Below are 16,839 nucleotides of genomic sequence, written 5' to 3' on the forward strand. Positions count from 1 at the left end.
TACTTCAGTTTCCTCCCACAGACCAAAGATGTGCATGTTAGGTGAATTGGCCATGATCAATTGCCCAAAAAAGTTAGGTGGGATTATGGGGCTAGGAGTGGGGAATTGGGCCCAGGTAGGGTGGTCTATCGGAGCAAGAGCGGGTGTGGACTCGATGGGCCAAATGGCCTGCTTCTGCGCTGTAGGGTGTCTATGATTCTATGACTGAGAACTGTACCTTTGGCAGCAGCAGAAATTGATCCTGTCCCTATTCTTTGGGCGGGATTTTCCTCTTCCCCCCATGGCGTGTTCCGCAGTGGCAGTGCGCGGCTTGCCAGTGGCCGAAAAATCCATGGCAGGGGTGCGCCACGGGCGGGGCCATAGGATCCCGCTGGTGTGAACAGTCAGAAAATCCTGGCCCATCGTTTCTGGTATTGGTGAGATTTAAGACCGTCAGAGATTTTTGGCCGAACTTAAGGAAATTGGGATGGTGTTGGCGGTGGTTAGCATAGTGTATGTAGGGAAGAGGCAACTGTATTCAACAGGAATGGTTCCCTGTTTGCCAGAAACTCATAGTTCCGCTGGGGCAGTGATTTAAAACATTGCAAGGGATAGAGTTTTGGAGCCCAGCTCAAAATGGGAAGGTTTACTTGAACTACGAGAGATTTAAAAGAACAAGTCCTCAGAGAAATACATTTGAAAGATCTCCTATTTTTTTGTTCCAAAATGAGATATAAGATGGGCTGGATTTTCCATCCCGACGTGCCACATTTCAGTTTCACTCTGCCGACGGGATGCTCCGTTACGCCAGCCGGTCAATGGGGTTTCCCACTGTGGGGCAGCCCCAGGCCGTCGGGAAACCCCCGGGACTGCCGGCAAGACAGAGCAGCCCGGGCAGCACGGCGGCGCAGTGGTTAGCACTGTGCCTCACGGCGCCGAGGTCCCAGGTTCGATCCCGGCTCTGGGTCACTGTCCGTGTGGAGTTTGCACATTCTCCCCGTGTTTGCGTGGGTTGCGTCCCCACAACCCAAAAGATGTGCAGGGTAGGTGGATTGGCCACGTTAAATTTGCTCCTTCATTGGAAAAATAAAATGATTTGGGTACTGTAAATTTATAAAAGAAAACGGAGCATCCCGCCGGCGGAGAATCCAGCCCGAGAAGTTTCCATTTTGGTGGCCCCTTTATGAATGTTTCTCCAGGCGGTGAATGGCTCTGAACTTTGCCTCCACTCGTTAAGCAGCCAAATGGAGCAACGTTCTCTGCACATCCCATGCACGGCAAACAAGGCAAAGCTATGGTTTGTGGCTTTGGCCGAGGGAGGAATGTTGGTCTCGATTCCAAAAGAATTCCGGACTTTTCTTTAAACATGAACACATAATCCACCTGGACCACCTGCAGGGTTCGGTTCGAGGTCCGTTCCCAAAAAGTGGTCCACGTAACAATGCGGCACTCCTCTCGTGCTACACTGCGGTGTTGGCAGAGTTTATGGGAGAGACAAAGCCGCGCTTTGGTCGTGATGATCTTGGCGTGAATTGTATTTGCATAACAATGTATCTTTGCTCAATTTACCTCATTGCATTGCGCACACGTTTCTAAATGAAAACTGGCTCCTGGCTCACCAACAGTTCAGCTGCTTAGTGCACTGACTAACAAGATACTGAATCATGCAGTCCAGAGGCTACATTCTGAGGTCACTGTAATTAACCTTTGTCCTTGTCACAATCACTGCTCAACGAGTCATCACTTCATTGTCTGTGGCTCAAGTATCATGTCCCCTGGGGTTGATTAGATTCTGCATGTTGCCCAGCCTTTCGCACAACGAATGTTCCTCTGAGCAGGCAGGCACTTGTGCCATCTTAGACCAACAAGAGTCGATTCTTTCAGGTGAGGACAATTGGGCCAACAAAGTAACAACTACAGCACGTGGAGGGGGACAAATAACCTCATACGGCTGGGAGGGGTTGTGGCATTCGTTTCCGTCCGGAATCTGGGCCGACATTGTTTACCTATTCTCTTTACCCATTGGACATTGCGATTTCCGACTGAATTTAAACAACACCAGAATGCAGTGTTTCCAAACATAATGGGGGAAGGGGGCGATTCTCCGGGGCCGTTAGCTCTCGCTGGGATTCCCACTGGCCACTGGGATTCTTGACGAGTGTCAAACCCGTCGTGAGTGTCCTGGCCCGTCCCTCCTGGCGAGATCAGTTTCTCACCAGAATCACTTCTGGTCCCAGGGGCACTGAGGGAGAGCAAGGGAGTGATTACCCTCCCTACACTTACTTCCAGGGCACCACGACAGGTCCTTCAGAGGAGGTGGGGATCGGGTAGGGGTGGTGGGGGGGGGGGGGGGGGGGTTGAGGTTTGGGCTGGACTGGACAGGCTCAGGCCGGGGTCTTTCCAATGCGGCAAGACTTCCCTCTGTAGCCTTTTAAACTCTCTTCCACCATGTCAATTTCAACGATCTGTCAGATGAAGGTAAAAGTCTTCCCTTTGATGTGTTGGAAACCTTTGAAGTTCATTTTTCACGTTCAATTTAATTCACCGTAAATTTTTTCAAGGTTCTGGGCTTGCTGTGAAGCCTAAAAGATTTGGACTGAATTGTTTACATTCAATTCACCGTAGCACAGTGGTTAGCACTGTTGCTTCACAGCACCTGGGACTCGGGTTCGATTCTCGGCTTGAGTCACTGTCTGTGCGGAGTCTGCACATTCTCCCCGTGTCTGCGTGGGTTTCCTCCGGGTTCTCCGGTTTCCTCCCACAAGTCCTGAAAGACGTGATTGTTAGTTGAATTGGACATTCTAAATTCTCCTTCAGTGTACCCCAACAGGCGCCGGGTTGTGGCAACTAGGGGATTTTCATAGTAACTATGTGACACTAATAAAGATTATTATTATTATTATTATTATTTCACGGTCTATTACCTTTTACACACATCTTGATTGACAGGAACAGGCAATTTCAAAGAGGGGGTTAGCTTTTGTTGTTTTTGTAACTTTTCGCGGTCCACGAACTCTGAAATGCTTCCTCTGTTGAACAGGTGCTATTTCTAACCGCAGTTATTTTTTAAAGAGGCTGTATCTTTGTCCTGAAGTGCTTCCTAGAATGAGCAGGTGTTGTTTCTAGCTGCAGTTCTTTTTCTTCTAGGGTTTCCTCTGTTCTGAAATCCTTCCTAGAAAGACCAGGTGCTCTGCCGGAGTGCTGCCCCCTGGCAGTGCAAGGTTGCTACTCGTCCCTGAAAGGGACAGGGGCCTTTGGCAAACCCAAAATGGGGCATTGCTCTTTTGGGGAAAGTTCTTGCCAGCGATTTGCGGGGAGGGAGGTTCTTTGCCAGCAATTGGGGAGGGGGGGGTCGTTGCCAGTGATTTTTGGGAGGGGGGGGGGGTGGAGCTGCAGTGTTAATCTCTGGAACTGGCCTTCCTAGCCTCTTCGGGCCCCACTGCACGCGTCACCCCAGGCTCCAAAAAGCTTTTCTATGATTGGATTGCGATCTGAATCGCACTGATCCACATAGAACATACAGTGCAGAAGGAGGCCATTCGGCCCATCGAGTCTGCACCGACCCACATTAAGCCCTCACTTCCACCCTATCCCCAGAACCCAATAACCCCTGCTAACCTTTTTTAAGACACTAAGGGCAATTTTAGCATGGTCAATCCACCTAACCTGCATGTCTTTTGGAGTGTGGGAGGAAACTGGAGCACCCGGAGGAAACCCACGCAGACACGGGGAGAACGTGCAGACTCCGCACAGACAGTGACCCAGCTGGGAATCGAACCAGGGACCCTGGAGCTGTGAAGCCACAGTGCTATCCTCTTGTGCTACCGTGCTGCCCATGGCGGGAATCGCTTCCCACCAGAGACCACACTTAGAAATTTAATGAGAGAATTACGGTCAATATTGTAAAACAGGATTAAAATTAGTTGAGAATATAAACAGGATGATTGAAGGCCTGGACTATTGATCCAGAGTCAAGAGTCCAAATCTCCCCAGGGTAAGTGGAAATTGAAATTTAATTAATTAAATGGACCTGAAATAAAAAGCTCATATCAGTAATGATGACTGTGAAAGTGCTTTTGAAATATACCTGGTTCACCAATGTCCTATAGAGAAGGAAATCTGTGGTCCTTACGCACTTTGGTGTATATGTCACTTGTGGTCCACAACAATCTGGTTACTTCTTAAATGCCCTCTGAAATGGCCTCAGAAACCGCTCAGTTGTATTTAAGCAGGCAGTTCACCACAACCTTCTCAATGGCAATTATTGAAGGGTAATTGATACGAGGATGTCTTGTGGCGCAGTGGGTAACGTCCTTTCTTTTGATCTGGGTTTGAATCTCACCCCAGGACTTGATGGCCAAAGAAGATGCGTTCACAACGCAGTCAATACAGGTTGATTACTATCCTGTAGACCTTTCATCGCCCATGAATGGCACACAGTGAGATATCTGTGCTGGAAAGAACATTGGAGCCTCGACCATCACGACCCATAGCTCCAGACTGTGACAAGCCTGTACAAGTGCAGGTTGCCACAGCAACGCAGGCTCCTTGAGTAAACTGTAACACGCCATCACCAATAAATGTTGAGTTGGGTCAGAAACCCTCACATTAGAAAAGGATTCTATGCCCAGTGTTCCTGGTAGGAGACATGCCAATCTGAAGGAATGCACCAATGGAAATTACAGAGATAAAATGGACAAAAGCTGGGTGGCTGCCATCTGGCATGTCTTGGGATGGACACTTGCAAGTCTCTGTGCTGATACATTCAGCAGAGTGGGGAACAGGCTGTGTCATTCAGTGATGATATCTGGGATAGAAGATGCACCGAAATGGAAACCTAAACATTTGCTAGTCAAAAGTAGACTCAGGTGCAATGGGTTTGCCTTCTACCATCCGAACAGTCACAAAATGCAGCAACAATGGAGTTTCTGACTAACCACAGTTGCCTGATCTTTAGCAGTTAGTCTACAACAGGTCCAGACATGAGGTGAGGAAATCCACAGTGTTGTTGTGTTTGGGAACTGTGGCAATGTTTCCCGTTCCTCCCGAGGAATGCCACGCTCGCCCCACAACATGCCTCAAATTGCTCACATAGTGGGCGGGATTCTCCGTCCCTCCGCACCAGATTTCTGGTTCAGCACGCCCTTGGGATTATCCGTTTCACCGGCCGGTCAATGGGGTTTCCCATTGTGGGGCAGCCCCACGCCATCGGGAAACCCCCCTCCCCCCCCCCCCCCCCCCCCCCTGGCTGCCGGCAAAGCGGAGTATCCCACCGGCGGAGAATTCAGCCCAATGTGTCCGAAAATGTTACTTTCTGCAAAGAAATCTATCTCCGAAAGCAGTGAAATAAAATATTTCACCAAAGTACACAGCCCAGTGCAAAAACGCCCTTTTTCTTAGGGCGTTCCGATGTGAGATGTCCCTTTAGATGGACATCATTCCGCAGCCCCCGTAATGTATGTTTTTGCCACTAGCTTGAAGGTGGCTTTAGCAAATCCACATCATCCTTGCCTTCTTGATTGATATTCCAGCTGTATTTCATATTTTCTTAATGCAACTTTAAATTAGATTGCAGCCCCAATGTTCTCCTACTAAGGGAGAGATTAAATGATGGAAATTTAAGTGAAAATGCCCCGGCTGTACCCTTGCATCGTTTATTTGCTTGTGATGGTTCTGTCGTGTTATTGAAGGAAGGCTTTCAGCTGTAAGCCTTAGCCCTTAGGAGCGCTTGAAATCCAGTAATTGTGCAGGTTATAGCTTGTACAGTTTCTGCTCAGTTTCTCCGATACACCATTTTGTGCACGGGCTCCAAATGGTATTATTGGCTTTTTTGTTATTTCAGCTGGTAATTGTCCTATGGCTCTCGGGGACTGATGCGGATGGGAAGCCGGTGTCAAATGCATACTGTGATAGCCAATGCCTGTGACTGCCTCCCTGCTCACCACTGCGGAATGACCCTTGGGCCTCTGCTCTCAAGAGGCACAGAATTCGCAGATTTGAAGTGCTCCAACCTGAGACCGACTTGACACCATAAAAATCCATGAGTTTGAATTCCACCGTGGCAGTTTGGGGATTTGAATTCAGTTTCTAAGAAACTGTTATTAGTAGTGACTATGAACATAGAACATAGAACATAGAACAGTACAGCACAGAACAGGCCCTTCGGCCCTCGATGTTGTGCCGAGCAATGATCACCCTACTTAAACCCACGTAACCCGTATACCAACAATCCCCCCATTAACCTTACACTACGGGCAATTTAGCATGGCCAATCCACCTAACCCGCACATCTTTGGACTGTGGGAGGAAACCGGAGCACCCGGAGGAAACCCACGCACACACGGGGAGGACGTGCAGACTCCACACAAACAGTGACCCAGCCGGGAATCGAACCTGGGACCCTGGAGCTGTGAAGCATTGATGCTAACCACCATGCTACCGTGAAGCTGTGAAGATTGTGGTAAAGGCCCAAATGGTTCACGCACGCTCTTTAGGGAAGCAAATCTGTTGTCCTTACCCGATTGGGGGGACTATATATGTGACTCCTTATCCAGCACCAACATGCTTGATTTTTAGCTGCCCTCTGAAGTTGCCTGAATCACCCAGTTCAGGGCGACACTAAGATGGAAAATAAACACCAACTTTGCCGGCGATGCCCACAACCTGAAAATGGATCAAAAATAAGGCTGACATTTGAAATGGAATCTTTCCGTTTCTGTACAGACCATCTGAACCATTTCAAATCGCAGAACTTCACCTCTTTAGCTAATTAGCTTACAGCTTGTGGACGACCCGGGTAAAGCCTTATTTCGTTGCCTTTCCCTTAAATAGTTCAACCAAAGAGCTTGCTTGGGGTCAGAGGTGCATGAAGAGCCAACCGTGTATGGTTGACTGGGGTCATGTGAAGTTTATGTGTAAGGGGGAAAGCGAGAACATGTTTATTCTTTGCAGGAAAGCAATCAAACACTTGATTATTTCCAGGTTTCATCATTTTAGCCAAAGTTGTCTGTATTTCCAGGAACTTGCCGCACTGAGATCTGAACTCACGGCCTTTAATTTTCTCAACAAGGACCACAAACACCTCAACATTGATCTCCTGAAAATGAGTTTAAACTGGAATTCAGACTTGGGTATTCGAGTTGAATAGCCACCACGCAATCCACTGCCAAATTAATGATTTATTGGAAGCAAATAAGCCAGATTCTCTTCCGAAGTTATATTTGAGGACCGCGTAGCACAATTCTGCTCCATTTTCCTGAGAACAGTGAAAGACTAAATCCCGGCCAAGACTGTGCGGAGTCTGCACGTTCTCCCCGTGTCTGTGTGGGTTTCCTCCGGGTGCTCTGGTTTCCTCCCACAAGTCCCGAAAGACGTGCTTGTTAGGTAATTTGGACATTCTGAAGTCTCCCTCAGTGTACCCGAACAGGCGCCAGAGTGTGGCGACTAGGGGCTTTTCACGGTAACTTCATTGCAGTGTTAATGTAAGCCTACTTGTGACAATAAAGATTATTATTATTAATTCGGTCAGAGCCCGATGTGCATTCTTTTTTTTTAAAAAGGGGGGGAGATGGATCTTCGCTGCCTGAACAGGGAATGCGATGAGTTAACATTGACCTACTTACAAAGCTGCTGTGGTCTCTTATGTTAGCATCAGCCTCCAGCGCAACCTCCCTCCCACTCCCTGCCTGTGCGGAACGCGGGTCTGCAGTGAGATGCTGAGATTGCTGTTGCAGTCTAATATCATCGGGACATCACATGCGACTTCCAAAAGATTACCGGCGTGTTTAATGAATCTTTCATAAAGAAGGATCCAATTATGTGCTTAGCTTCTAACAGCACATACACAGTCGATAGAAGCCGAATCAATCAGAAAGCAGCAAGTGTAAAATTCATGATTCCAGAAGCTTCCTAGCAGCAGGCAGTAATCCTGCCTCGGGCAAGCCGTGATAGTTCACAGAGTAATGAAAGCAATCAAAATCTCTCATTATTTCATTGCAGCTGTGACTCTTTGATACTGGTCTCACTAATGATCACTTTTGCACCATGTGCTCCTTTGGAAGTTGGAGGAAAGGAGCTGACTGTTAAATGCATGCGACTGGGATCACGATTGAGACCCTTCCGAGTGCGTTAGCTGGTGTCAAACAGTTGGGTTCCAACAGCTGATCTCATTGACCCAAGGCTAGAGCAGGGTTAAAAATTCATTCAGGTGACACGCTCCTAATCCCAGTCCCTTGTCAGAAAATGGCCGTCTGAAAATGGGAGCCCAGAATATTCTGAGTTTAGTTGTGATCAGACAATCTGGTGATATGCACAGATTAGACTCACAGGAGGAAGAAAGGCTTGCATTTATTTAGCACGTTACAAAGTGCTTGGGCGACATGGTGGCGCAGTGGTCAGCACTTCTGCCTACGGCGCTGAGGACCCGGGTTCAATCCCGGCCCCGGGTCACTGTCCGTGTGGAGTTTGCACATTCTCCCCGTGTTTGCGTGGGTTTCATCCCCGCAACCCAAAGATGTGCAGGGTAGGTGGATTGGCCACGTTAAATTGCTCCTTAATGGGAAAAAATAATAAATGGGCACTCTAAATTTATTTTTAAAAAACTTTACAAAGTGCTTTACAACCAATGACGTACTCTTGAAGTGACACCATGAAATGCACGCAGCAAGCTCCGGGAAACGGCAATGCAGATAATGACCAGATGGTCTGGTTTTGGGTATTGAATGAGAGATAAATATTGGATGAAAGATCAGCGAGGAGCTTCCTGCTCTTCTTTGGCTGTTTTGCATCTACCTGAGAGGGCATCAGGACCTTGTCACCTGAAAAGGCAGCACTCACTCAGTCCTGCACTGGGAATGCCAGCCTAGATTGTATGCTCTGATGTCTGGAGTGGGCATTGAACTCTCAACCTTCTGACTCGGGTGCGACAACTGAGCCATGGCCAGCTTGGCGTTCCCAGTGAAGAACGGGTGTGCCCTTTGGCAACATCAGCGAAACGTTGCTAACCATGAGTTGCTGCTTTCAGAAAAAAGGACGGTGGGTGTGGGCGATACTTGTAGGATGGGACAAAATGATTGGTGGTTGTCGATTCCGAGGACAATGTCTTGTGTTGCTGTTTGACAAAAAGGCATTCAGCTTGCGATCAGCTATCTAAAGGATTAGCAATAATTTCTCAGGGTCAACAGATAATCTCACGCGGAGATTAGTTCATGTGTGAGGGGGGGAACATAAAGAGGTAAAATGAATAACTTCATAAAAATGTGCCGTAACTATCCGGTAAACTGTCTATAAGTTTCTTAGCTACTATATACAACGCCCTGTGATTATATACAAAGTGTAAATTAAATGCACCCCTGCCCACAGTAAGGTATATTTCCCGTACCTATAGATAGTGAGAAATTTTCAGATGTACTGATCTCAAAACGACATTGACCCATTGCCTCTTCACGCACGGATGAATTGTTTCTTCAATGTGTTCGTGGGAAAGTGGGTTTGCGTTTTATTGCTGGACATAATCTAATGACAGCGCCAAGATCCTTTGAAGAACAGAATTTTTAAAAAAAATCTGATGGAGAGATTAGCAAATCTTTGAGCGCTTTAATTATATTGCAGAGCATTTACATTTGGGTAGAAGCATCCTGACCTGGTGTCCATGTGTTGAAATTCCTCTGACTTTCCTACTACACAAGATCATGCACTGAGCTTGAAGAGGAGGGGCTTAGGTGAGATTCTCGGCTGCCTTTTTTGTCCTTCATGCAGATGCACGAAGAGACGTTGGCGACCATTTTGTCCATCCACCCCCCCCCCCCCCCCCCCCCCCCCCCCGCCAAGTGCTGTTTCTAAAAGACAATCAATCTTAAAAAAATATATGTATTGATCGCTATTGGGAAAGTGGCGACCAAAGGCCAATTTCCGAATAGGTGGTTTCTGCAGCGAACTTTTGTCCTTCAGCCAGGCCCTCCCCTGATGAAGCAACAAGGTGATCGAAAGCTTGGTTAAAGAGGATTTGGTCAACTTTATTTTCAGAAAGGGCGGCATGGTGGCGCAGCGGTTAGCACTGCTGCCTCACGGTGCCGAGGTCCCAGGTTCGATCCCGGCTCTGGGTCACTGTCCGTGTGGAGTTGGCACATTCTCCCCATGTCTGTGTGGGTTTCACCCCCACAACCCAAAGATGTGCAGGCTAGGTGGATTGATCACGCTAAATTGCCCCTTAATTGGAAAAAATGCTCTAAATTAAAAAAAATAAACAACTTTGTTTTCAAATCCTGCCATGATTCTCCTCATCACTGGAACCTTCTCCAACCCCCCATTTATTTCCGTGCTCGCCCAGCATAGGCCTCTTGCGGATTCCTGATTTAATCACTCCCGTCATTGGCAGCCGTACCTTCAGCTGCCTGGGAACAAAACTCTGGATTTACTTTCCTAAGCCTCTCCTTCTCCATTCAACTTACCCTATTTAACCAAGCCTTTGATCACATGTTCTAATATCTGCTGATGTGGCTGGTTGTCAGATTCCGTCGGGTAACCTTCCTGTGAAGCCACTTGGACCACGTATCAACGTGCCGTGTAAATGCCAGTTGTTATTGCTGTGTCAGGACTGTTTTTAAAAATTATATATGTTTAGTAAAAATCTTTCATACTAAACAAACCCATCCAAAACAATTAACTAAAAATGCACACTGGAGACAGAGAAGCAATAATACTATTAACTTTAATCCAAAAAGCTAAAATAAACCCCCGAACAGCTGATGGTGACTTTCTCCGTAAAAAAGGAAATGAGTAGCTGCCATCTTGGGTAGAACCCTTCTACCGACCCTCTAATAGTGGACTTAACCTTCCCCAAATGTAGAAAAGACATGAGGTCACCCAGCCAAGCCGTGGCACTGGGCAGATTAGGAGGTCCTCCACACAAGCTGAACTCATCTCCGGGCCATCAATGAGGCGAAGGCGAGGACGTCCGCCTGCACCCTCCCCGGCTGAAACACCGGCGAGTCTGACACCCCAAATCTGGCCACCAGCGCACATGGTTCTAAGTCAACATTGAGTATCTCCGACACGGTGTTGAAGAAAGAGGCCCAGAAGCTGACCAACTTGGGACAAGACCAGAACATATGAGTGTGGTTAACTGGCCCCCAGGAGCAGTGCTCACACTTATCCTCCATCCGAGAGAGGAACCCGCTCATCCTCGCTTTCGTCAGGTGCACCCTGTGCACCACCCTTGAATTGGATCAGACTTGGCCGAGCACATGAAGACATGGAGCTGCCTCTATGAAGAACCTCACTCCATACCTCACCATCCTGAATGGGGCCCAATTCACCCTCCCATTTCATCCTCATCTCATTCAATGAAGCTGACTCCCCTGGGAGGATCTGGCCATATATGCCCGAAATAGTCCCCCTCTCAGACCTGGCCAAAGGCAAAATCCTTTTCAGCAGGGAAAGGGTGGTGCCAAGGGAGGGGGGAGGGGGGGGGGGGGGGGGGGCTATACCGTAGTCAAATCCAGGGAATAAACTACATCCGAACCTCCAAAAATCTCAAACAGATATTCCCACTCCACTCTATCAACTGTTTATTTGGCACTGAGGAGTGCAGGAGGACAACGTTTAGCCGGGGACACATATTAGCCGACAATTGCCGGCCATTAATGAAGCCTGTCTGATCCTCTGAGATTACCTCTGGGAGGCAGGGCTCCAGCCATAGAGCCAACACCTTGGCAAGTAACATCCATGTTGCATATTCAAGAGTGAGATAGATCAATACCACCCACGCTCTGTTGGGTCTTTGCCCATCTTAAGAATCAAGGCGATGGAGACCTGTGTGAGGGTATAGGGAATATGAGTGGGCAGCACGGTAACACAGTAGTTAGCACAGTTGTTTACCAGCTCCACGGTCACAGGTTCGATTCGTGGCCTGGGTCACTGTGCGGAGTCTGTACGTTCTCCCCATGTCTGGGTGGGTTTCCGCTGGGTGCTCCGGTTTCCTCCCACAGTCCAAAGATGTGCAGGTTAGTTGGATTGGTCATGCTAAATTGCCCTTAGTGTCCAAAATTGCCCTTAGTGTCCAAAAAGGCTGGTGAGGTTACTAGGTTACGGGGATGGGGTTGAGGCCTGGGCTTAGGTGGGGTGCTCTTTCCAAGGGCCGGTGCAGACTCAATGGGCCGAATGGCTTCCTTCTGCACTGTAAATCCTATGATTCTATGAACCCCAGGATAAGGAATCATTAAGCAAGTCCGGAATTACGGAATTAAAGGCACCAATTGCTCTGTGAACATCTTATTCAGAATTCAATGGGAAAGCCATCTGGGCCAGGGGCCTTGTCAGGCTGCATCAAACCAATGCATTACATCATTTCATTTGGGTTCAACCGGGATTCCAACTCATCGTTCCTCGCCACCTCCACCGCTGGGATGGATCAGCTGTCCAAAACGTTAGTCATGACCGATCCCTCTGCCGGAGGTGAAGATCTATAAAGATCCAGATAGAATGATTCAAAAGCCGCATTAACCTGAGGAGGGACCTGCATGATTTCCCGGAAAGCTGCCTGCCGATTAAGCTGGTGAGTCAAAAGGCGGCTAGCCTTCTCCCTGTACTCAGAAAACATGCCCCTCGAGCATCGCAGGTGGCCCACTGCTTGAATCGTGTTTCCAGCTTTTTCCTACTTGCCAATAACTCTGGGGTAGGGACAAGTGAGTGCTGGTGGTCCACCTCCAGAATGGAGACCACTATCCCCTGCTGCTCCGCCCTCGCTGTCTTCACCAAGTGCGCTGTAGGAGATAATCTCTCCCCTGTGGATCACCTTAAGGGCTTCCGAAAGCGTGGAGGGTGTGTTTGACTCACTATTATTAAATTTAATATAGTCCCTGATGGCAGTGGAGCAAACGGGCCTACCCTTGATGGTCACCAAACCAAATCAAAAGACTGAATAAAGAAAAATCTGCAGGCTCTGTAAGCAAATTAACACTGCACCCCCCCCCCCCCCCCCCACCCCACCAACGCCCAGAGGGGACCTACATCATTTTATCTGCTGATTAACTCGGAGAAGACTTTGTCAATGAACTTCTGCTGTCCATCTTCATTTTCCTGGCGTTTCTGGGCATTTCAATCACACATTCCGTGGGTTTTCAAAAGAAAATGCTCTCTGATACTGCAAGCAAGGGGCACAAAGTGCAGTACTTCAGCGGGAGCCACCTCGTGCATTTCTTCCCCCTACATTACTTCACCGGAAGTCCCCCCCTGTGTTAAGAATGTTGCTAGTGACATATCAACATTGTCGTCTCCCGTTTCGGCAGCCAAGCGCCAGCTGAAATGGACAATTGTTGGGCGTTTTACGACGCTAAAATCAGTGCCGAACCCTCACCGAGGATTTAGATCATTTGGAGACTTTGGCGGAGAGATGGCAGATGGAGTTTAATCCGGACAAATGTGAGGTAATGCATTTTGGAAGGTCTAATATAGGTAGGGAATATCCAAGAGTATTGACAGTCAGAGATCTAGGTGTACAGGTCCACAAGTCACTGAAAGGGGCAACACAGGTGGAGAAGGTAGTCAAGAAGGAATACGGCATGCTTGCCTTCATTGGCCAGGGCATTGAGTATAAAAATTGGCAAGTCATGTTGCAGCTGTATAGGACCTTAGTTAGGCCACACTTGGAGTATAGTGTTCAATTCTGGTCGCCACACTACCAGAAGGATGTGGAGACTTTAGAGAGGGTGCAGAAGAGATTTACCAGGATGTTGCCTGGTACGGAGGGCATTAGCTATGAGGAGAGGTTGAATAAACCCGGTTTGTTCTCACTGGAACGACGGAGGTTGAGGGGCGACCTGATAGAGGTCTACAAAATTATGAGGGGCAATGACATAGTGGATAGTCAGAGACTTTTTCCCCAGGGTAGAGGGGTCAATTACTGGGGGCATACGTTTAAGGTGCGAGGGGCAAGGTTTAGAGGAGATGTACGAGGCAAGTTTTTTTACGCAGAGGGTAGTGGGTGCCTGGAACTCGCTGCCGGAGGAGGTGGTGGAAGCAGGTATGATGGTAATGTTTAAGGGGCACCTTGACAAATACACGAATAGGATGGGAATAGAGGGATACGGACTCCGGAAGTGTAGAAGATTTTAGTTTAGACAGGCAGTATGGTCGGTGTAGGCTTGGAGGACCGAAGGACCTGTTTTGTGCTGTACTTTTCTTTGTTCTTTGTTCTTTGATTCTGGGACCGTTGAGGGGCTAGCAACGGCACCAAAAACGGTCAGAGAATGCCCGTGTCCATGGTCGCGCATACGCATGGTGTCAACCTGCAGCGGTCTTGCCGTACAACGTGGCGCTGGCCGTGCGGAAGCACGACCTGCCAAAAACAACACCACAGGTTACCCCCTGGCCACCACCTTGTCACCCCCAGCCTTCGCGGAAGCTCCCCCGGCCAGCAGCACTGATCCCGGTCGAGCGTGGCGGCGCTGGACACAGCCCGCAGCCGCCATGCCGGGTTCCCGACCGCTCAGACAACACGCCAAACGCACGGTCGGGAAGATGGCCCATCGGGGGCGGAGCATTGAGGGAGGGCCTTCCAATGACGCGCCAACTTTGTTTCAACGCCGTGCGGTGCGCAATGCGATGATGCCATTTTGGAGGAGACGGAGACTTGAAAACTGGGGTCAAACCGCCACCCGCCCCCGATTTGGCCGTCAGAGGGTATTCTGCGCCCGATTGGCGATTGCGATATCAGCGTTGGGCAACGGAGAATCTCGCCCAAGGGCTTTGAAAAATTACAAATGCATTTGTCCCTGACATTAAGAGGGGTAAATTATTATGATGCTCCTCAGTTACGCAAGATTTTTAAAAAATGAATTTAGTGTACCCAATTCATTTTATTTTCCCAATTAAGGGGAAATTTAGCCTGGCCAATCCACCTACCCTCCACATCTTTGGGTTGTGGGGGTGAAACCCACGCAGACACGGGGAGAATGTGCAAACTCCACACGGACAGTGACCCAGAACCGGGATCGAACCTGGGACCTCGGTGCCGTGAGGCATCAGGGCTAACCCACTGCGCCACCGTGCTGCCCTACTCAAGATTTTATAACCATTTGTTTTAATACTCAACAGATTATGGGCAACATCTACCTTAACTCATAACATTGATGACACCTCCGATTGGGAGGCTCCCAGCCAGGAATACTGATTTAGAGGCTTGTCCTGCAGGATGCAGGTTTGTGCTCGGCTCAGTTGGAAACATTTGTGCCTCTCACTACAAACATTGTAGCTTCAAGCCCCCATTGTTTTGTGGCAAATATCTAGTTCATGATTATTCTTATTACCTTGGAGGTAATTTGTAGCCCTGGAAGATTAAAGTTTAACTATAAAAGTGGGATAAATGCAATTAAAGCAGCTTGGAGTCTATTACACTTAAAATACTGGGCCTTGTTGGCTTCAGGTGTTAACAGTTAGAAAGGTAAGATCCTATAACAGGGAGGCTAACTTAGCTGGAGAGCTGGAGGGGTGATGTCTACACTGCTTGCATAGAGAGATGTTTTGTTTTGGAAGTTAGAGCTAAATTAGTTTAAAATAATTCAGTGACACCTGAAAGACTGTGTTGTCATGGAAATGGGTGGGGCTTAAAAACATTCTCTGGTATCAATTTATTTGTGCTGGGAGAGGTGGTTGGATGCATTTTGAATGTAGTGTGGTTTGTAGCTCACAGATAGGCTCTGGGAGCCATTCGCTGTTGAGGGGATGTCCTGCGGAGCTGAAAGGGTAGCGTTTGGTCACAGGTTCCGTGCAGGAGAGCGTGAGGGCTCAGAAGAAACCCTGAGAGCCAACCAAAGCTACGGGGCAGTGGCAGCTTAGTGAAGTTAGCGGTCGGCTAAAGAGTTGGAAGTGTGCTGGCAATTCGAGGCGGCAGTGCGTCTTTGTGACTCCCCTGGAACACAGTCTCAGGAGAAGAGATTGAACCATCAGGAGGTGAGCAGTCATTGAGTGAGTCTGAGTCAGAGCAGCAGTGGAGAAATTCAAGGCCTCGATCTTTGAAAACGAAGACTCAATATCTCTTGTGAGGAAGACAGAGTTTTAATGAGATTGTGTGACTCACAGTGGCCAATGACAGCTGGTTGGGTTGCTGTGAAATCCACGGGATCTGTTTTCATCACAGCTGCCATTTAATGTGCAGTGTTGTCTGTTTGACCACAGTTTACACATTGATTCATACTTACCTCTGTCGTGTTAAACACAGTAAGATAACACGGGCTGCAACCGAATGCAGCTTCACCTGAGAGATATTCCACACCTTGAAGTTAGTTCAATATGATTTAATGAACCTGTCACACAGTTCGCTCAATCCTCTGTGAGTTCGACTCTCTGCTAAGTGTGATTAATCTGTCTGACTGAACCAGACTAGCTCTTAGCCACGTGCTGGAGGTGTTATGCGATATACACACCTGACTCACTCTGTAGATGTCCCCAGTGGAAAGAGGCGGAGTTTGAGTGCCTCATGGCTTTTATAGTGGGAAACCACCCCCAAGTGTTCTGCCTGCTGATTGGTTATGTCCTGTTCTCTGTATTCATTCGCTGCTTGTTTGTATCTCATTATGTGAATGTCTGAAGATCATGACAACCTCATGCTAATTCTGAATGTTAGATTATTAGATAGACATTGTACTATTTACTTTGTTGACTCTCAATAGGACGGTTTATTTTGTTGGTTTAAAACCATGGAATCTTGAGGCTTTATTCACCTAGACAATAACTGGGATTTCAAACTTTGTCCACTTTAAGCAAAAAATTACTGGCCTCTAACTGATCGTAACAGTTTCAAATATCCATTTAATTTTCCCTTAACAGAATGAATGGTCCCTACTTTAATCAAGGCAAAAGTCT

General features: G+C 48.0%; 1 protein-coding gene and 1 long non-coding RNA gene across 6 annotated transcripts in view; one reads left to right on the forward strand and one right to left on the reverse strand.

Annotated features, from left to right (window-relative positions):
* LOC119979735 overlaps window positions 1-1,611 on the reverse strand; it is a 62,601-nt gene extending 60,990 nt beyond the window's left edge. For both annotated transcript variants that reach the window (XR_005463774.1, XR_005463775.1), the window contains exon 1: window positions 1,549-1,611. This is a non-coding gene — a long non-coding RNA (uncharacterized LOC119979735). The remainder of the gene's footprint in view (window positions 1-1,548) is intronic.
* The window catches only part of sema4gb (sema domain, immunoglobulin domain (Ig), transmembrane domain (TM) and short cytoplasmic domain, (semaphorin) 4Gb), a 199,543-nt gene that overhangs the window by 35,772 nt on the left and 146,932 nt on the right, over window positions 1-16,839 (forward strand). Inside the window, exon 1 of one of the 4 annotated variants that reach the window (XR_005463771.1) lies at window positions 1,174-1,863. The exons of the other annotated variants lie outside the window; for them this stretch is intronic. The gene's annotated coding sequence lies outside the window, so the exon portion shown is untranslated. Of the gene's footprint in view, window positions 1-1,173; window positions 1,864-16,839 lie in introns of those variants that run through there. 4 annotated transcript variants of the gene reach the window in all.

This window comes from Scyliorhinus canicula, chromosome 16, assembly GCF_902713615.1.
Source record: "Scyliorhinus canicula chromosome 16, sScyCan1.1, whole genome shotgun sequence".
Lineage (NCBI taxonomy): Eukaryota > Metazoa > Chordata > Chondrichthyes > Carcharhiniformes > Scyliorhinidae > Scyliorhinus > Scyliorhinus canicula.